We start from the raw sequence: 22869 nt of genomic DNA on the forward strand, positions 1-22869 counted from the left end.
GCAAGACGAAAAGTTCCAGGAGTTGGCTGCACAACAGTATGGAAGAACAAACTCAACACTACTGACTTGCACACTTAAAAATGGTTACAGGGCCTCCCTGGTGGTGCAGTGGTTGAGGGTCCGCCTGCCAATGCAGGGGACGCGGGTTCGTGCCCCGGTCCGGGAGGATCCCACATGCCGCAGAGCGGCTGGGCCCGTGAGCCATGGCCGCTGAGCCTGCGCGCGTCCGGAGCCTGTGCTCCGCAACGGGAGAGGCCACAACAGTGAGAGGCCCGCGTACCACAAAAAAAAAAATAATAAAATAAAATAGCTTTGACCTCTCAAATGCCCTGACAAGGTCCCTCACTTCAGGCCTCTTCAAATGTTTCCTCCTCCAATTATAACTGCATCTGCTGCTCTGCCCTCTAGCCCCCCACTTCCTTCTTCTTTTCTCTGCTACTCCTCCCGACCACAGGCAGTCAGCCTGGGACGTGGGGCAGATTACCTGGCTTCCCTTGGCCTCAGTTTCCTCACCCGTAAACTGGGGACAGCAACAGTACCCACCTGGTAGGTTCCTGTGTGATCAAACCAGTCATGTGTAAAATGCTCAGGACAGTGTCGGGTGCTCAGTAGATGCCACAAAGGGGTTGTGTTGTTACTTCTCCTGCACACATACTGGTACAAAACCAGAGATTCCAGGAGGGTGTGACCTTTGTTCTCTGCTAATTCCCAGTACCTCGGGCCACAATAGCATCTCACTCCTCAGGAAATAGCTGGTAAGTGAGTATATAAGGAACCCCATGTAGAGTACAAATAAAATCAGTGCCCTGGTTTATAAATTCTCTCACAGAGAAGAAAGTTTTGGTGCTGAGGATTTAAAAAAAAAAAAAAAAAAAGGTACGATTTGGTGTTTTAGACATTGGGAAGATGTTTTTTATTTTTTGTTTCTGGAAGGTGGATGTTCTAAGCAAAGGAGACAAGAATCCGGAGGCATCGCATACATCAAAATACCGAGGGGTCTGCCTGGAAAGTAAGCTGAGCCCAAATCCAGGTCACAAGGGCCAAAAGTTTATAGTGCCTCTGGAAAACATCTCCCCTCACAAGAGCTGCTCCCGGGACAAGAGATTTGGTGGAGAGAGTTCAGCTGGTTGTGGTACACCTGCCCTTCTCCTTCTGAAATACCGCCCAGGACAGTAGTAAGTTAACTGGCACAGTGCTCTGCACGGGCCGCACAGCTGGCTGCAGCCTTTGAGCTGAGAGGGCTCCAGTGAGCACAGAAAAGAGCCTCGCTTTGCAATCAGGTTGAATGTTTTCCCTAACTGCTGAAAGTCCCGTCCTCTCCAGGCCTTGTTAAACTATCCTACGAGAGAGGCTGGAACACTGCCTGGAGTTACAGACCTAATACAGATAAACAGGCCATTTTAAAGAAAGTACTCCAAAAGTAAAGGAGCTGTTACAGTGGAGGATTCCTGGACTGAATGTCAATACTAAGACATAGTATGAGCGTGTTTCGTGTTTGGTAATTGCAATCATTGTCGATTCTGTTGTGGTCATCCATTTACAATGCTTGGTGTCAGTTTATTTATCTCTTGTAAAAATAAAATACAGTGTGTGTGTGTGAGTTGTGACAAAAAAAAGACCATCAAAGAAAACTCCAAAACCTCCGTCGTTTGTCACTAATTTTGAAACAGAGAGGCTATTAGTTCAATTCACTATTGATAATGTACTATTAACAGCAATATTCAATTCCAATTTATTTTCACATTTAAGATTTTATTAATAAGATTATAAGCACATCAAATAAAACTGAAGAAAACTATTCCAATATGTGAGTCCACAAAACCCCTGAGACTTAAACTAAGTGGATTTATTTAGCCTAGTAGAAAAGTAAAAATACTAGGCAAAGCGAATTGCAGAAAACCTGTGATGCATTTCTGCCTACCCTAATGGAAAGGCCTGCAGCTGAAAATGGCTAATGGTTCAAGGGGAATAATAACTGAATAGCTGGTCCCCGTTCTTTTATTTTTCCCCACTATTCTAATTTTATAACTCAAAATTTCTAAATTGCTCCTTGAGCTGACAGTAGAATGAAGAGATTTGGCCAGTTCCATTGACTGAGCTTTTAAATATTTAATAAATGATATTTTAAATATTTCATCACATTCAATTGGCATTACAAAACATTTATGGAAACAAATGACTGACGTTCCTGTAATCATCCAAAAACAGTCATAAAGAAAGACATGAGACTACAGGCCATAAGTCTAGGAGCAGGTCACCCATGTTCAGAGTCTTTACCCAATTCATTTCATTACATTCTAGATCATAAAAAAGCCAACTAAGTTTTGAATGGCATAGCATTAACCAAAATCACAGAATAGCAAGGCTAAACAATATGATCATCTCAGTAGATGCAGACAAAGCTTTTGATAAAATTCAACACCCATTTATGATAAAAACTCTCCAGAGGGCTTCCCTGGTGGTGCAGTGGTTAAGAATCCACCTGCCAATGCAGGGGACACGGGTTCAAGCCCTGGTCCGGGAAGATCCCACATACCGCAGAGCAACTAAGCCCGTGTACAACTACTGAGCCTGCGCTCTAGAGCCTGTGAGCCACAACTACTGATCCTGCGTGCCACAACTACTGAAGCCCACACGCCTAGAGCCCGTGCTCCACAACAAAAGAAGCCACCGCAATGAAGCCTGTGCACCGCAACAAAGAGTAGCCCCCACTCACAACTAGAGAAAGCCCACGCACAGCCAAAAATAAATAAAAAAAGAAAAACACCTCTCCAGAAAGTGGGCACAGAGGGAACCTACCGCCACATAATAAAGGCCATATATGACAAACCCACAGCAAACATCATACTCAATGTTGAAAAACTGAAAGCATTTCCACTAAGATCAGGAACAAGACAAGGATGTCCACTCTCGCCACTCTTATTGTATTGGAAGTCCTAGCCACGGCAATCAGAGAAGAAAAAGAAATAAAAGGAATCCAAATTGGAAAAGAAGTAACACTGTCACTGTTTGCAGATGACATGATACTATACATAGAAAATCCTGAAGACGCTCCCAGAAAACTACTAGAGCTCATCAATGAATTTGGTAAGTTGCTGGATACAAAATTAATACACAGAAATCTGTTGCATTTCTATACACTAACAACAAAAGAACAGAAAGAGAAATTAAGGACATACTCCCATCTACCACTGCATCAAAAGAATAAAATACCTAGGAATAACCTACCTAAGGAGGCAAAAGACCTGTACTCAGAAAACTAAAAGACACTGATGAAAGAAACTGAAGATGACACAAACAAGATGGAGAGACATACCATGTTCTTGGATTGGAGGATTCAATATGGACAAAATGACTCTACTATCCAAGGCAGTCTACAGATTCAATGCATCCCTATCAAATTAACAAGGTTAGCAATCAACCCTATAAATGTAGGCTATACCTGGGGAACACACCTATCATTTTAGGACACGGCTAGTTTCGGTGGCTGTGGTAGACTTTAATCATTAGAAGTTGCCACCAATTTAAAAATCAAAATAAAAAGAATATAAGAGTCAATTTCAGGATTAACTTGAAATATAAAACTTTCATTCTCCCTAAGTACATCCCAACTCTCTGGACTAAAGAGAGGATGGCCCCTTACCCAGGACACACAAATCACAGACTCAGGCAAGGTGGTTCCAAAGCCTGTGTGCAGTGGCCTTGACATCAATCCAGTTTGCCCCTCCGCATTCCAGAACACTTAGCTTGGTCATATCGGGCCAATATTGATATCATAATAAATAATGACAGGTGACTTAGTTTTAAGGGATTATAGGCATTTTGCTGGTATATCTTAGATGCTGTTCCATGTTTTGTTTGCAGATTCAGTGTTTAACCTCAATCTGCAATTAAGGAACACTGACACTAGGTGGCGACAGGTGCCTCCGAGTCCATGCTGCAAATTACCAGGCTTCGATTAAAAATCCAGCTCTTTACTTACCAAAGGAGCAGAATGTAATCTGAGTCAGCAGGCCCTTTGTTAAAGATGGTATGCATAGAAAAGTGTCTTAAATTATATGCGTATAAAATCTCCAGCCGATTTTTTTCTCGAAAACTATAATAAAATATTCATAGGGCCCAAAGCAAAATATAAAAAAGCATACATTCTCTGGACTCCTCTCAGTACTGTCCCGGTTGAATACTCTTATTTAGATCTGACCCATCCCTGATTCTTCAAAGCAGCTTAACATCAAAGGTCCTTTCAGCTTCACATCACCACTGACTTGGAGTTTGTTCCAAGAGATCTTCCCTGAACACCTGCTACGCATAAGCACACGGCAAGGTGCTGGGCTCTCGGGAATCGTGGCACAATCTCTGGAGAACACAATCATGTCAAAGACCGTCTACATTCTAAATGATGTGGCTACAAACTAAGGGGTTATGAGGTTGGTGCCAGGAACTTCATCATCAGCAGGGACCAAGATGACCAAGGAGCCACCATCCCAAATGTGGCCACGCCCCTTTGCTAGAGGGAAGAGAGAGCTCTGGAGGGTCTCCCGGTGGGAGCTGAACCTTCCACCCAAAAGGGACACAAGTCACTTTTGCTCCTAATTCATGGCCAGAACTCGTCACACAGCCTCACCCAAATTCCCAGGGTGGGGAAGTGCCATTCTACTTGTCTGGAAAGAGAGCTGGAAATATCTGAGGTCAACTCTAGGGACTACCAAGAAGTACAAGTGGAGACAGCCCCAGGGACACCCCTAAAATGGTAAGTGAGGTTTCTCAGCTGTGAGGGAGTATTTTAAACAGAATAAGAATACATATAAGCGTTTCTTAAAAAGCTAAAAAGAGAGTTGCCATATGATCCGGCAATCCCACTCCTGGGCATATATCCGGAGAAAACTCTAATTTGAAAAGATACAGGCATATCAATGTTCACAGGGCCACTATTTACAATAGCCAAGACATGGAAGCAACCTAAATGTCCATGGATATGTGAATGGATAAAGAAGATGTGGTGTATATATACAATGGAATATTACTCAGCCATAAAAAAGAATGAAATCATGCCATTTGCAGCAACATAGATGAACCCAGAGATGATCATACTTAGTGAGGTAAGTCAGACAAAGACAAGTATCATATGCTATCGCTTATATGTGGAATCTTAAAAAATTATACAAATGAACTTATTTATAAAACAGAAATAGACTCACAGACAGAAAACAAACTTATGGTTACACCAAAGGGGAAAGAGGGGAGGGATAAATCAGGAGCTTGGGATTAACAGATACACACTACTATATATAAAATAGAGAAACAACAAGGGCCTACTATATAGCACAGGGAACTATATTCAATATCTTGTAATAACTTATAATGGAAAAGAATCTGAAAAAGAACATATATATATATATATATACACACACATACACACACACATATATATAACTGAATCACTTTGCTGTATACCTGAAACTAACACAACATTGTAAATTATACTTCGATTTAAAAATAGTTATAAAAAATACATATAAGGTAGAAAGGTAGAGAAAGATGTGGCTCATTCTGGGACTAGCAAGACTGCGATGAACGCATGGCTCTAAGCGTATAAGGAGGTACAGCTGGACGGGGGCTTGGTCTGTGATTTTAGGGTAACATGGGGAGCATCCCTCTTCTGTGCTACACCAATGAGCTCTCTCAATTCTTTAAGACAGTAAGAAGCTGTTAAAAGCTATAAACAATGTGGTCTGCAGAAAAGGCAGGAACTTTGGGATCAGACAGAACTTAGTTAACAAATAAATTCTGTTTCTCACTCCCTCTGTAACTAGGGGCAGATTATTTAACCATCCTGTACCTACTTCTTCATCCTAAGTGGGGGATGAGACCACCTTCCATAACCTTGTTTGGAGGATTATAAATGAGGTAAGCGAAGGGCCCACTCTATGCCTGGACACACGGGGCGTTCAACAACACTTGCTGATAAGTTAATCATAAGCAGTAGCTATGTTTTAGAAATAACTGCGAGGGCAGAAAGACCAGAGCTTAGGAGACTCAGGAGGTGTTTCCATGACGACCTCCCTCTCATCATCTTCCTGAATACAACCTACAGCAAAAGGAGATCCCTACAGCCTCAGACCCTGCGTTGGCCTCATTTTATCCCCTTATTTGGCAAAAGAAAAGAGAGAAGTAGCATTATACAGAGTGATACTGTTAAGTGTAAAACAAAAAGCAAACCAAAAACACCTGTCGATTTTTTTTTAACCAAAAAAGGAAACTTTTTAATCAAACCAAAGTTACACTGCATGAAATTTATACACAGCTCTCCTTTTCAGCTGAGGTTATTCCTGGTAATGGTTTTAGCTAATACAGCATTAGTTTCCTCTGACTTTGTAAAATATATTTTGTATTACTCTTAATTTTTTTCTAAAACTGAATACTTCCCTGGAGAAAACCACAATTTGAAAAGATACATGCACCCCAATGTTCACTGCAGCACTATTTACAACAGCCAGGACATGGAAGCAACCTAAATGCCCATCGACAGACGAATGGATAAAGAAGATGCAGTGTATATATACAATGGAATAGTACTCAGCCATAAAGAAAGAAACGAAATAATGCCATTTACAGCAACATGGATGGGCCCCAGAGACTGTCCATACTGAGTGAAGTAAGTCAAAGACAAATATCGTGTCTTTGACAAGAAATATCATGTCTTTGACATGATATTTGACATGTCTTTGACATGTACTTATATGTGGAATCTAAAAAAATGGTACAAATGAACTTATTTACAAAACAGAAATAGAGTCACAGATGTAAAAACAAACATGGTTACCGGGGTAAAATGGGGGAGGGGAATAAATTGGAAGGTTGGGATGGACATATACACACTACTATATATAAAATAGATAACTAATAAGGACCTGCTGTAGAGCACAGGGAACTCTACTCAATATTCTGTAATGACCTATGCGGGAAAAGAATTTTTAAAAGAGTGGAGACGTGTATAACTGATTCACTTTGCCGTACAACAGATACACAACAGCGTAAATCAACTGCACTCCAATAAAATATTTTTTAAATAAATAATTAAAACTGAACATGTCCAAAGAATCTCTAGACAAATTCTGTAAGCAGTCTTAAGGGCCTCTTCATCGCAATCCCAAATAAATTTAATGTCAAAGTGCTGGAAAAATCTATATGCGTTAGATATTGTTTAGATCAGTGTTTTCTCAACCTCAGCACCGCTGATATTCTGAGCCAGATACTTTTCAGGTGTGGCCCATTCTGTGCACTGCAGGATGGTTAGCAGAATCCCTGGCCTCTATCCACTAGATGCCAGTAGCACCTCCCCAGCTGTGACAACCAAAAATGTCTCCAGACTCTGCCAAGACTCCACTGGGGGCAAACACCCTCCCCAGCTGCCCTAGAGCCATTGACTTAGATCCACCACCTTAAGGAAAACCAAGGTTTTTCCACATTAAAATCATCTGAGGACTTCAAAAAGAATTTGAATTTTTTATAATTTGTGTATTACATCAATATGAAGTTCATTTTTAAAATAAAAATCACATTTCAGTGTAAAATAAATCCTTAAAAAATAAAAATAAAATAAATCCTTAAATTAAGCAAACGAACAACCTTTTTAATGGTACAGTGAAAACATTGCTTGTGTTTATTCACATTTCACCTACCATGAACATGCAGCCCTACGTGTTAAGCAGTGCCATTTTACGAGAGGAGGCTGGTGACCTGCCCATGATACCCGTAGTTCCACGTGTCAGGGAACAGGATGCGTGTCACTAGGCGAGACCAAATAGTAAGGAAGAGTGGAACAGGGAGGAGCCTGGGTGCCCTTCTCCCAAGTTCAAAATGCAACCGCCCTCCCCAGCTGCCCTAGGGCCACTGACTTAGATCCACCACCTTAAGGAAAACCAAGGTCTTCCACATTAAAATCATTTGAGGACTTCAAAAATAATCCGAATTATTTTTTATAGTTTGTGTATTTTATAATTTTATAACTTATGTGTATTACATCAATGTGAATGGGGGGAGCCAATGCAGATGGAAGCAAAGGAGAGACCTGATGGGGCGCCTGAGGAAAGACCACCTGCCTCAGGCTGGAGGTGACAGGAAGGGGAAAGAATGGAATCAGAGAAATCAGTAAAAGACGTCAGGACAAGATAAGAAACAGTAAATGGCTGAAGGGGCTGACCCAAGACTGTGGTTTGGTGTCTAGGCTTCCATAGCACATGGCTGATGGGACAGCTGTTCCCATCCTGGACTGACAGTTAAGGAGACGACAGCCTGGGGAGAATCCAGCAAAAGGTGCTTCTTTCTTTTCCCTTCCTTCTATCCACAGTCCATCCATCCATCATCCATCCTCCATCCATCCATCACCCACCCATCCACCATCCATCCATCCATCACCCATCTGTCCACCGTCCACCCATCCATCATCCTCCATCCACTGTCCATCCATCCACCGTCCATCCATCCATCATCCATCCATCATCCATCCATTCACCATCCATCCATCCATCATCCATCCATCCACCCACCGTCCATCCATCATCCATCCATCCACAGTCCATCCATCCATCATCCAGCCATGCACCGTCCATCCATCCATCCATCATCCCATCCATCCATCTCTAATGAGCCCCAGGTAGTCTTCTAAGTGCTGAGGAAATAATAGCGAAGAGAACACTCCCTGCCCCCCATACAGCTTATGTGATGGTTGACAAGTTTTAAGTACATGCTGCAAAAGAATTCATTCATAGGGAGCAAAATTACATTTTCTACAATTCCAACTTTTCCAAGCTTAAAGGGAGCCTTCTATTTATTCCTCCAAATTCCAAAATTTTTAAATTGTTGTAAAATACACAACTTAAAATTTACCATCTTAACCTTTATCAGTGTACCGCTCGATGGCATTAAGTACATTCACCTCCAGAACTGTTTTCATCCTGCAAAACTGGAACTCTGTCCCCACTGAACAATGATTCTGTACCCTTGTCATTCCAGCCCCAGCAAATACCAGTCTACTTTCTGTCTCTTATGAATCTGAATACTCTAGGGATCTCACATAATCGGGTATTTGTCCTTTTATGACTGATTTATTTCAATCAGCATAATGTCCTTGAGGTTCACTGATGTTATAGCATGTGTCAGAATTCCCTTCCTTTTTAAGGCTGAGTAATATTCCACTGTATGTATATACCACATTTTGTTTATCCATTCATCCATCAATGGGCACTTGGGGTGCTGCCATCTTTTGGCTCCTGTGAATAATGCTGTCATGAACATGTGTGTACATGTATCGAGACCCTGCTTTCAATTCTTCTGGCTACATACCCAGAAGTGGGATTGATGGATCATACATTAATTCTATTTTTAATTTTTTGAGGAACTGTCATCCTGTTTTCCATAGTGGCTGCATCATTTTACATTTCCCACCAGCAGTGCACAGGTTCCAATTTCTCCACATACTCACCAACACTTGTTACTTTCTGGGTTTTGATAGCAGCCATCCTAATGGGTGAGACGAAACAAGTTCTATATCATGTAATTTTATCTTTTTATATTATGTAAGATATAAAAGTAGACAGACTAGAATAATGAACCCCACGGAACCATGATTCAACCACTACAATTATCAACAAAGGGCCAATCTTGTTTGATTTATACACCCCCGTTCCTATCACCAATTTCAGATATTTTGACACATATCCCAGACATCATATAACTTCACCCCTCAATACTTCAACATACATCTCTAAAAGATGACTCTTTTGGAAACCAACCATAATGGCACTATCACCTAAAAATTCACAATAATTAGTATCATCAAATATCCAGTCAGGATTCATACTAATCTGTTTTGGTATATCAAATAATTTAACTCAATACATCTCTCTGTCTGTGATGTTTCATCATGAATTTGACTGCTATGAAAGAAAAAACTTTAAACCATTGATCACACTTAATCAATAAAGCTTTAATGGTTTCCACAACCTCCCAATTTTTGTTTCACCATTAAGTATATTTAAGTAGGTTTTTTTGTAGATGTTATCAGGTGAGATAGTTCCCCTCTATTCCTAACTTGCTGGAGTTTTTTACCATGAACGAGTGTTGGATTTTGTCAAATGCTATTTCTGCATTGATTCATATGATAATGATTTTTTTTAACCTGTTGATAAGGTGGATTACTGATTTTTTAATGCTGAAACAGCCTTGTGCACATAGCATAAATCCCATTTGGTCATGGTGTACAATTTTTTTTTTGTATTGATATACTGTTGGATTTGATTTCCTGATGTTGTACAGAGGAATTTTACTTTGTATTTGTTTATTGAGACTGTCATTAAAAAATTTTTTTTCATCAATATATTTCAATTTGCTTCTGTTCTGACCTGAAAATTCTACTGGCTTGAATATATCTAGTTCTGTAGATTCAACATCAAATACAACACTTATTTCCTGAGCACTGACTATGTGCCGGGCACTGTATATGCTCAATTTTACTCACCACTGAGACTGATTTCCTAAAAGATGTAGCTACACCATGGGGCAGGAGACAGCAACAGTCACAGTGCTGTTTTTGAGCAATCAGGGTGTGATGATCTCAAACGTGCTTTTGAAAAATTAGGGGAAAAAAAAAGCCAACTGGAATTTCTGATATTAAATCTGGCTTAAACATAGCATCCCCACACACCTAAGAGACAAATAACTGAAGGTGTGTTAGTAAAGAGGCAGGTCCTCCTAAAACAACATTCAGGACCTTTTCAGATCATGGACTCTTTTGAGAATCTAATGAAAGGCGCGAACCCCCTCCCAAGGTAAAAATGCGCAGACACACGTGGCACATGGCGGGAGGTTTTAGGGGCTTCATACGACTGCTGACACCAGTCCAGGTAAGAATCACTATTCCCAAACACAGTGAAATCTCTATCAGCTGACCCTCAGAAACCTGGCGTCTTCACCTAGCACCTTGATGTAACTGGAAATCAAAGTGTAAAACTACATTTCTTTTATGCTTGTGGTTCTCAAATTGTACTTGTATTTCAGTCTTCAGCAGCAATATCTTAATAGTTCGTGGAGGGCTTCCCTGGTGGCGCAGTGGTTAAGAGTCCGCCTGCCGATGCAGGGGACGTGGGTTCGTGCCCCGGTCCGGGAGGATCCCACATGCCATGGAGCGGCTGGGCCCGCGAGCCATGGCCACTGAGCCTGCGCGTCCGGGAAAAAAAAAAAAAAAAAAAGTTCACGGAGACTTCCCCACATGACCCCAGGAGAGAGCCAAGGAAGAAATACAAATTAGGAAAGACACTTGACGAATTTTTAAAGAAAGTAAAGGCTAGTGACACAGAGAGGCTGAAAGTAATAAAGAAGTTAATTTGAAGCTGAAATGATAGAGTATGCTTTGAATAATGGTGAAAAGCCCAAGTGATAAAGACAGAAGCCTTATGCTTTTATTGAGAATAATAAAAAAAAATAACTTCCAAGAGGGCTGCTTCCATCTTGTTCCCCTAATTAGTTTTATAGAAAAGCATCTTTGTTACACTAGTCAGAAGGTTACATAATTAAACCTTCTTACTTCACTGTTATGAGAAAGATGAAAAGGAAACTGGGTGGGTGGGTGGGCAGATGGATGGATAGGCAATAGAATAAGGATATCCTTCTTTAAACAAGTTCCAATGGGTCCACGAAGATCTACATGTACCATCCACAAACACAGTATAATAACCGATCCGAAGCCATTAAGGGAGGTATTTAGCATATTTTACTCACAATTATCAGGAAAATGTGAATATTTTAAAGCAGCCTCCAACAAATATTTTTTTAACATTTAAATAGGCTACCTAGGGACTTCCCTGATGGTCCAGTGGTTAAGACTCCACGCTTCCAATGCAGGGAGCACAGGTTCGATCCCCGGTCAGGGAGCTAATAAGATCCCACATGCCGCACAGCATGGCCAAATAAATAAATAAACATGAGGCTACCTACCCTTCAGTTGCCCATTATCTCATTTTTCTAGCACTCTGATTTTCATAGTAAGTTGGATTTAACTCTCCAAAGTAACAATATCACATTCACAGATTTTCTAGTAAGCAAATGGAAACACTTCCCTAACAAGAAGTGAAATCAATTACTTTTCTAATCAAATTCTGTTTTACTCAATATTGAGATTTACCCCATCACATGAACAGGCCAGGTACCAACCTAAAACATAACCCGCAGGTCTAACTATAGTAATGCCTGTGTTCCACTGTTGTCTCCTGAGCTTCATGGACAACTATCCCACATGCTGAGAGCCTCTCTTGAATGTCACAAACGTGACGCGGACAGCCACTCCAGCGTGGGAGCCTCGTGTTCAGTTGCAACACAATTTCCAACAGCAAAAGCTCTTGCCCGACTCCTCCAGAAGTTCCAGGTGATGGGCGAGATGCACAGGGCAGACAGTCCTCTAACTTCTGGGAGGTCAGGGGTCTCCTCAGTGTTTGCATTGGGAGGGGTCCAGGCGGAAGTGCTCTGGGCTCACAGGATTCCTCCAGGGTCCTGGTCATGAATACTCTGCAGCCCCTTGTGCGGGGAGCCCTGCCTTCAGCTGCAGCATCCCTGGGAATGGAGGAGGCACCTGGCCCGAGTCCCACAATACCCCACAGGTGGGCGGTCGGCAGGCTGACATCCCCAGGGAACCTGGGGATCTTCTCTGACCAGCGTGGTGGGTGCTCGGGTTAGGTTCAGGGGGCCCTATGAGCTTTTCTTTTTTCTTTTTTTTTTCTTTTTTTGCGGTACGCGGGCCTCTCACTCTTGTGGCCTCTCCCGTTGAGGAGCAGAGGCTCCGGACGCGCAGGCTCAGCGGCCATGGCTCACGGGCCCCAGCCGCTCCGCGGCAACGTGGGATCCTCCCGGACCGGGGCACGAACCCGCGTCCCCTGCATCGGCAGGCGGACTCTCAACCACTGCGCCACCAGGGGAGCACCCTATGAGCTTTTCTCATGCTCTGTTCCCTCTGGTGGTGACTATTCGTGCATGATTATTGAGATATCTCAGAATGCGGCTTTGTGACAGGAAGAAGAGGTGGGAAAACTGGAGGAACTTCTTAAAATTTGTATCCTAACAGATGAGGGGAGCTCAAACCACAGAGGGCAAGGAATACACTGACTTCACGCACCACAGCAGTGCTCCATAACCAGGGTGCGGGCCACATCTTCCAGACCTTGCCTCCTGGGCTGCACCCTGGAATCTGAGCCAGTCAGACTGACCTGGGGTTGGGCAGGTTTGGAACGGGACGTTCTCCAGGAGATTCTGCTGCACTCCCCAACAATGAACGAACGAATCACGTGAGGCTCATGAATAGAGGCATTCGGAGAGTTCTCTTTAAGAGAAACTGGGCAATTTCCACCTTTTGCTCTCTTAAATGCTTTCCTGCCCTCTGTACGCACCCCTACCCCACCTGATCCCCACCCCCAGAGAGCTATTTGGGGAGGCAGCTGTCTTTGGAATTCGCTCTTCTAGGATACTTACAACTGGTAGCACCTACTGGCCACTGGTTTTGTCTTAGCACAAGAGCCCTCCTTAAGCAAAAGCATCTCATGCGTGACTTAATCGCTGAGGCTGTAATATACAGCATTTTTCACAGGCAATGCCATGCAAAATTGTGAACTTTATCTTCAGGTCACTCCACTGCCTTTCTGCACACGCAGGGTTACCAACATACACACCTGCCTCGCTCCCCACCCCGCAGCCACCCCCGTCAGTGTGTGCTTCCAGATTTTCCTGGCCTCTTCATTTGTACCAAATCTAAACTCACCTGCTCCAACTTTCCACTTCCTCACAATCCTGCTAGGACTGGCCTGCTAGTCTGAGAAACTAATTTGAGTTGGGTGCAAACGAAGGATAATGACAAGATAGCCACACTTGCATGTGCCAAGGATTTCAATGATTTAATACAAAAGTAGAAACTAAGGTAAGAAACGCAGGCACCCTGCCAGCTGGGTGGAAGAAAATATTTTTGGAACAGAGCCCTTTAACACCTCTCAGTTCATATCTTAAGTGCATGGAAGTTATTCAGAGGACATATATTTTATGCAGTTTCCTACAGAATTAAATATACAGCATGACAGGAACAAATCTACTGCCAAACCACTGTTAGAGCATTTCAAGTTGGTGATTTGTACACATCCATTTTTCAATTAACGCTTACAACGCAAGTCAATCAGAAATCTAGTTATGCAAAAACGTACCTGTCATGATTTCCTTAAATTTCCTTTTTTTCTATGTTACCAGAAAATACAGGCCGGGTTTGCCCTTTTCTTTCTTCGTATCGTTATCACATTTGTCTTGAATTAAAATAGGACAGGGCGCTGTCCTGTAACATAATAGTCTGGTGGCGATTTCCAAGTTCTGTTGTGTTTTTTTAGTCTCCTGACCTTCATATACAATGGAAAACTTTATCATACATAGTTCAGAAAAGGCCACACAGTGTTCAAGACCTTCTGACATTCACTATCAATACAACATTCTTAACAGCTGTTACCCAAAGTACTGCATTAAGTTGACTAGAATTGCCTAAAAAACACAGCTGACCGCAAAAATATAAAAATCCCGTCCTTGCTCCCCGATTGTTTGCTCCTTTATTAACTTACGTTCCTACAATACCAACGATAACAAGATAAATGCTTTTCCATAGAATTCTTACCCTATTTAAAATAAATGTAAAGGTTTTGTGATCAACACAGAAAATGAAACAGCTCAATCTTATTTTTCCACCGAGTCTCTCAAGAAGCACATTTACACGAAGAAGAGCAGAATCGGGACTTCCCTGGCGGTCCAGCGGTTTAGACCCTGCACTCCCAGTGCAGGGGGCCCGGGTCTGAGCCCTGGTCAGGGAACAAGATCCCATGTGCCACAACTAAAAGATTCCGAGTGCCACGGCTAAGACCTGGCGCAGCGTAATAAATAAATAAAATAAATAAATGTTTTTTAAAAAAAAGAAGAGCAGAATCAATATAATGATGAGACATGAAGGAAGACGACAAGGACATAATTCCCCTAAGTTATTCTGGGTGTTTCAACCCCAGGACATTGAGAAAACTTATAGATAGAATTGCGGGGGTGGCGGGGGGGCGGGGGGGGAAGAATTTTGAGCCTACACTGTGGCTGACCTTGTTTTTTTTTTAATTTTTGGCCGTGCCACACGGCTTGTGGGATCCTAGTTCCCCGACCAGGGATCAAACCCAGGCCCCCTGCAGTGGAAGCGCGGAGTCCTAACCAGTGGCCCGCCAGGGAAGTCCCATACTATGGTTGATATTTAAGGAATCTGTGAAAGATGATAACCTGGTTCAAGAATGGGAAGAAGATGGACATTTTTAGCTATACTTCAATGAGTTTGGCATTGACCATGGACAAAATTCTAGATTGGTTTCTGTGCCTTTAGAGAAGGAAAGAAAAATCACAAAGAGCTGGTGACCTTATTCACAAGAACAAGGTATTAACATTTTCTCTTTTGAGAGGGTTATTAGGAAAGTCACAGGAAAGCTGGAAAAATAACATCGGCTTCTATTTCCAAAGTGCCTTGATAAAAACTTTCCTTACCAAGACCCATTTGAAACTCTAGCAATAGTGTATTAAACCTTGAAAAGGCATCTGAGGGGCCTCTCTTCATTTCCTTTTGAGTAGCAAGATGGAAACGGAATGGAAATAAAAGTGGGTGGATTTACAATGGCCATCCCAAAGGGTCACTGAATAATGCACCCAGGAAACCTGGACCAGACTCTTGGTCATCTTTCAAAGGCTCATTCTTGCTTGGTGCTCTTCATCCTTTATATCAAAGTTGAAAATCACAAGAAGCTAGAATGGACAGATAGAAACTGTGGAGTCAGGATTCAAAACTACCTGACAGCACGGGGAGGCGGGTCACATGCAGCAAGAAGTGTAATGAAGACGAACGTGAACACCTGCACCAGTGCAGAGCATCCGGTTAGGGTTCAGCACCAGAGCGGGGGGTCCTGGGGTTCAGGTTAATAAAGTCGGTGTGAGGGGGCAGCTGAGAAGCTTGGACAAGGGGTACTAGCTACATGCCACCCCAACTCTGCTCCTGTGTGTGGAACTCTATTAAGCCTTCTGCCCTGTCTGAAAGGTGGTGTCTATCTACACCATGGAGCACCCAAGGACAAAGAAACCAGGCAGGCTGGCAGAGAGATTTTGGAAATACATCACGTGAAGAACAAGTTGGTATATAAAATGTTGGTGTCGGGAGGGGAGGGGATGGTAACTCCCCTTGTGGGCGGGGATGCAAAACGGTTCAGCCACTGTTTGGTGGTTTCTCAATAAATTAAACAAAATTATCATATGACCCAATAATCCCACTCCTAGGTATAAACCCCTAAGAACTTAAAACAGGTACTCAAACAATTACCCATGTGTGCATATTCATAACAGTGCTATTCATGACAGCTAATAGGCGGAAACAATCCAAAATGTCCATCAACAGATGAATGGATAAACAAAATGTGGTATATACATATGATGGAATATTATTCACCCATAAAAAGGAATGAAGTACTGATACATGCTGCAATGGGGATGAACCTCAAAAACATTACGTTAAGTGTAAGAAGTCATACATAAAAGGTCTCATGAAATATTCAGAATAATTAAATCCACTTACATGAAATATTCACAATAATTAAATCCATAGAGACAGAAAGCAGAGGAGTGCCTGCCAGGGACTGTGGGGAGAGGTGAATGGGGAGTGACTGTTTAAAGGATGTAAGGTTTTCTACGGGGTGATGAAATGTTTTGGAACTACCCAGAGGTGGTGGCTACACAACACTGTGAATATACTATATGCCACTGAATTGCCTACACACTTTAAAATGTTATGTTGAGAATTCGCGGTTTCTGGTCCAGCATGTAAGGAGCTTAGAAGTCACCACTCTGGGGCTTCCCTGGCGGTGCAGTGGTTAAGAATCTGCCTGCCAATGCAGGGGACATGGATTTGATCCCTGGTCCGGGAAGATCCCACATGCCGCGGAGCAACTAAGCCCGTACGCCACAACCACTGAGCCTGCGCGCTAGAGCCCATGCGCCACAACTACTGAGCCCGTGTGCCACAACTGCTGAAGCCCACGCACCTAGAGCCCGTACTCTGCAACAAGAGAAGGCACCGCAACAAGAAGCCCACGCACCGCAACAAAGAGTAGCCCCCGCTCGCCGCAACTAGAGAAAGCCCACGCGCAGCAACAAAGACCCAATGCAGCCAAAAATAAAAATTTTTTAATGTTTAATATATTAAGAAAAAAAAGTCATCACTCCATGCTAACAAGGGAAAAGCTGAACTGAGACATCAACAACTCTTCTTAGATCCAGCAGAGAAGTGAGGTCCCAGGGCAAAACTGCTGCCCCCAAAATGGCAGAGACAGACAGCAGAGCTACAGAGAATCACAACTTACCAGAGCAGAGACCCATGGTCAGAACCCGCCAGGAAACCAGCGCCAGGGGAGGAAAATGCAAACTGTAAACTGATGAATGGCTGGAGGCTACCATGGACAACTCTGAGGGCTAAAACCTCCAGGGGGACCCAGTCATCCGGGGTCCCCCACACTTTTGTTTTACCTCCAGGAGCCCTGCCAGGTCCTTACAGTGAATATCAGGGGGAAAGTTCCCTTGTGCCTCCAGCAGGGGGAGGGGAAAAGGAACCATTCTGAAATAAGCCAGAGCATTCTGTTCTTCTCAACAGGTTAGCTATTTAACCAGAGCCTAACTAACCTGCTGGGGTTGTATCAGAGCCTAACCTACTTGGGGGAAGAGAAATACACAAATCCAGCCCACTCTAGCTATCCTGTCCCACTTAAGGATGGGAGGGGGCCTGAGAAGCCCTGGTGAAGTTCACAGACCAAGGGCACAGGTTCACTGAAAGACCAGAACCTAATCACAGGACTCTAGAACACTGACTCTCCCACAGCTTTACTGCTGTATCACTGAAGGCTGCTTTACCACAGTTCCTTCCACCCAGTACATCATGTCCACCTTTGCAACAAAAAATTACAAGGCAGGGGATCCCTGGCAGTCCAGTGGTTAGGACTCAGCGCTTTCATTGCCATGGCCTGGGTTCAATCCCTGGTTGGGGAAGTAAGATCCCACAAGCCACAAGGAAAAACAAACAAACAAAAAAATTACAAGGCATACCAAAAAGCAAAAACACACTTTTAAGAGACTGAACAAGCATCAGAACCAGAGTCACATGTGGTAGGAAAGCAGGAATTATCAGACCAGGAATTAAAAAACAAAACAAAACTGAAGCCCACGCACCTAGAGCCCGTACTCTGCAACAAGAGAAGGCACCGCAACAAGAAGCCCACGCACCGCAACAAAGAGTAGCCCCCGCTCGCCGCAACTAGAGAAAGCCCACGCGCAGCAACAAAGACCCAATGCAGCCAAAAATAAAAATTTTTTAATGTTTAATATATTAAGATGATTAATATGGTAAGAGCTTTAATGGAAAAACATGCAAGAACAGAGGGATAATGTAAACAGATGAAAGTTCTAAGAAAGAATAAAAAAGAAATGCTAGAGATCAAGAACTCTAACAGAAATGAAGAATGCCTCTGATGGGCTCATTAGCAGACAACACAGCTGAGGGAACACTCTTTGAGCCTGAGGATATGACAACAGAAACTACCAAAACTGAAAAGCAAAGAGAGAAGAGACTGAAAAACAAAACAAAACAAAAAACCCAGAACAGAAAATCCAAGAACTGTGGGAACTTGTACAACTACAAGAGGTATAACATATGCATAAATGGGAACACCTGAAGGAGAAGGAAGGAACAGAGCGAAGCAACAATGAAAGAACCTGCCCTCAAAGGAATGTCAGACACCAAACCACAGATCTAAGAAGCTCAGAGAACACCTACCAGGATAAATGCAAAACAAACCAACAAAAACTACACCTAGGCATATCATATTCAAACTGCAGAAAATCAAAGTTAAAGAAAAAATCTTGAAAGAAGCCAGAGTGGGGAAAAATACCTTACCTACCAAGGAGCAAATATAAGAATTACATCTGACTTCTCAGAACCCATACAAGCAAGGAGAGAACAAAGTGAAATATTTAAAGTGTTGAGAAAAAAAAAAAAAAAATGCCAGCCTAGAATTCTGTACCCTGCAAAATTATCCTTCAAAATTGAGGAAGAATTAAAGACTTTCTCAGACAAACAAAAATTGAGGGAATCTGTTGCGAGTAAGAAGGAAAATCATGTCAGAAACTCAGATCTACATAAAAAAGAGCACTGGAGTATGAATAAGTGAGGATAAAATATTTTTCTTATTTTTAGTTTTTCTTATTCTTAATTGATCTAACACAAGTTTGTTAAAAATAACAGCAACAATGTACTTGATACTGTATACTTATGTGCATATATATGTTCTTGAAGGCTTATGTATATAACTGACTCAATGACAACAATGATACAAGGGATAGGAGGGAAGAATCAGGAATATTTTGTCATTAAAACGTACTTGCCCTACCTGTGAAGCAGTAATAGTGTTATCTGAAAGTGGACTTAGATTAGTTGTAAATATCCAGTGGAAACTCTAGGGCAACCATGAAAAAAAGTACGAAAAAGAAGTATAATTGATATGCTAAGAAGAGAGAGAAAATGGAGTCATATAAATACTCATTACCACCACAAAAAAGGCAAAAAAAACATGGAAAACATAAAGAGGAACAAAGAGCAAGCGCAACAAACAGCAAACAGTAACAAGTATGATAGATATTAAACCGACTATATCAACAATCGCTTTAAACATCAAAAGTCTAAATAGACCAATTAAAAGAGATTGTAAGATTAGGGGAAAAAAAAAAAAACAAGACCCAACTATGTGTTTTCTACAAGAAACCCACTTTACATATAAAGACACATATAGATTAAAAGTAAAGGGATGCTTTCCGGACCTGGCTAAGGAGGAGGCGCCATCATGGGAGTTGACATCCGCCACAAGGACTAAAACGTTCAACGCAAGGAGCCCAAGAGCCAGGACGCCTACTTAAAGCTGTTGGTCAAGCTGTACAGGTTTCTGGCCAGACGAACCAACTTGACCTTCAATCAAGTTGTACTGAAGAGGTTGTTCACGAGCCACACCAACCGGGCACCTCTGTCCCCTTCCCAGATGATCTGGAAGATGAAGCTTCCTGGTTGCGAAGGCAAAACAACTGTGGTGGTGGGGACTACAGCCGATGATGTGCGTGTCCAGGAGGTGCCCAAACCGAAGGTGTGCTCTCTTCGAGTGAGCAGCTGCGCCCAGAGCCTCATCCTCACGGCCGGGGGCAAGATCCTCACCTTTGACCAGCTGGCCCTGGACTCCCCCAAGAGCTGTGGCACTGTCCTCCTCTCTGGTCCTCGCAAGGGCCGAGAGGTGTACAGGCATTTCGGCAAGGCCCCAGGAACCCCGCATAGACACACCAAACCCTACGTACGCTCCAAGGGCCAGAAGTTCGAGCACGCCAGAGGCCGACGGGCCAGCCATGGCTACAAGAACTAACCCCAGATCCTACCTTGTTATTAAAAAGATGTTGGATGCTTTAAAAAAAAAAAAAAAAAGTAAAGGGATGGAGACAGATATACTGTTAACACTAATTAAAAGAAAGTATTTGCAAAAGACACGTCTGATAAAGACTGTTATCCGAAATACACCAAAAAAACTCTTAAAACTCAACAATAAGAAAACAAACAATACAATGTTTTAAATGGGCAAAAGATGTGAACATACACCTCATCAATAAAGACATACAGACGGAAAGAAAGTAATGAAAAGATGTTCCACATCATATGTCATTAAGGAATTGCAAATTAAAACAACCATGATACCACCACACACCTATTAGAATGGCCAAATTCCAAAACACTGGTAACACCAAATGCAGGCAAGAATGTAAAACAACAAGAACTGTCATTCACTGCCAGAGGGAATGCAAAATGGTGCAGACACTTTGGAAGAGAGCTTGGCAGCTTCTTATAAAACGAAACATGTGCTTATCATGTGATCCAGCAATCGTGCTCCTTGGTATTTACCCAAATGAGTGGAAAACTTAGGTCCACACAAAAACCTGCACACGGATGTTTACAGCAGCTTTATCCATAACTGCCCCAAACCTGGAAGCAACCAAGACGTGCTTCAGTAGGTGAATGGACAAATAAACTGTGGTACATCCAGACAATGGAATATTACTCAGCACTAAACAGAAATGAGCTATCAAGCCATGAAAAGACATGGGGGAAACTTAAATGCATTACTGAGTGACAGAAGCCAATATGAAAAGGCTACATGCTGTACAATTCCAACTATAGGACGTTCTGGAAAAAAGCAAAACTAAGGATGGGACTTCCCTGGCGGTCCAGTGGTTAGGGCTCTGAGATTCCACTGTGGGAGGCACGGGTTCGATCCCTGGTTGGGAAAGTACATCCCACATGCATGCTGCAATTAAGAGTTCGCGTGCTGCAACTAAGGAGCTGGTGAGGCACAACTAAGGAGCCCACGTGCCTCAACTAAGATGCAGCGCAAATAAATAAATAAAAACTTTCTCTTAAAAAAAAAAAACCAAACTACGGAGACAGTAAAAGCATCAGTGGTCACTAGGAGTTCAAGGGGCTGGAGGGATGAACAGATGAGCACAGAAGATTTAGGGCAGTGAAATTACTTTGTATGATACTACAATGGTAGATACATGTCATTATACATTTGTCAAAAATCACAGAATGCACAACACTAAGAGTGAACCTTAAACTACGGACATTGACACTGTGTCAATGTTCCTCAATTGAAATAAACATACCCTGTGGTGCAGGATATTAATAATGGGGGAGGCTGCACACGTACGGGGACTGGGGTATAAGGAAACTCTCTGTACGATCCATTCAACTTTTCTATGAACCTAAAACTGTTCTAAAATATACAGTTTATTAATTTTTATTATTTTTTTGAAATGCAGTGGATTCTCGAAGCATCTTAGCATTTAATTAATTCTGTGCTTCTAAGTAGATCCATGTTCCCTAAACTTATGCACCAAGGCGTCCCTGCAAACGTACAGGGGAGACATAGGTTCTTTTAAATTTGAAGGCAACAAGCGATACTTTGAGTCTGTCAGGTACCAGACAAACTGCTGGTTCGAGGCAGTTCACAGCTCAACATTAGACTGCAATGCATTCCTTTTCATGGTGTCACAGCTTTGCTGAGTTTTTAGCAGTTGCTGTGACCCAAGGAAGTGGCCTGTGAAAATCAACACGGAACAGAAAAGAGGGCATCCACGTCCGACCTGACTTCAAGCTTTGAGAAGTCGTTGCTGTGCTCAACAGGAGCTCATATCCCATGAGTAAGTTCCTGTGATTATTTTAAGATGAATTAAAAGTATTATTATATTATTTTTTCTTTCAATTTCTTTGTGTTTTTTAAACAGCTACTAAGTTATTAGGATATAAATCTTAAGATGTTAGGATATAAATATTAAGCTGTTTGGACCTAAGGAGTTAATTAAACAGAATTGCTGGGCATGTCTTTTTAGCCTGAAGGCTCTGTGAAAAGGTTACTGATGCACCCAAGGTACTGTGAACAAAGAAAGGTCAAGAAGCTCTGGAGCAGACAATGAATAGAGATACATTCAGGTTGTGAGTTAAGGCTAAAAGGGAAGGGTTCCAGACTCAAACATTCAGGCAGAAGAGACTTTCTGGCTCAACTGAAGGCTAATGAGATGCAGTAATTCACTTAGGTTGGGTCAATACTGAAGAAGGCTGACTTCGTTTATTTCATATCAAATGCTATTCAGGTTGGAGTTCAGGGTGACAAAAACCTCTAGGCTTATCTGCAAGGCCACTGTTAA

The 22869-nt window shown here is 42.4% G+C and overlaps 1 protein-coding gene and 1 pseudogene across 4 annotated transcripts in view; one reads left to right on the forward strand and one right to left on the reverse strand.

The window, feature by feature from the left end:
- CLSTN1 (calsyntenin 1) overlaps positions 1–22869 on the reverse strand; it is a 79293-nt gene that overhangs the window by 41917 nt on the left and 14507 nt on the right. The gene's annotated exons all lie outside the window — the stretch shown is intronic.
- LOC116751335 lies at positions 19863–20587 on the forward strand (annotated as a pseudogene).

This window comes from Phocoena sinus, chromosome 1 (genome assembly GCF_008692025.1).
Source record: "Phocoena sinus isolate mPhoSin1 chromosome 1, mPhoSin1.pri, whole genome shotgun sequence".
NCBI classification, from domain to species: Eukaryota; Metazoa; Chordata; class Mammalia; order Artiodactyla; family Phocoenidae; genus Phocoena; species Phocoena sinus.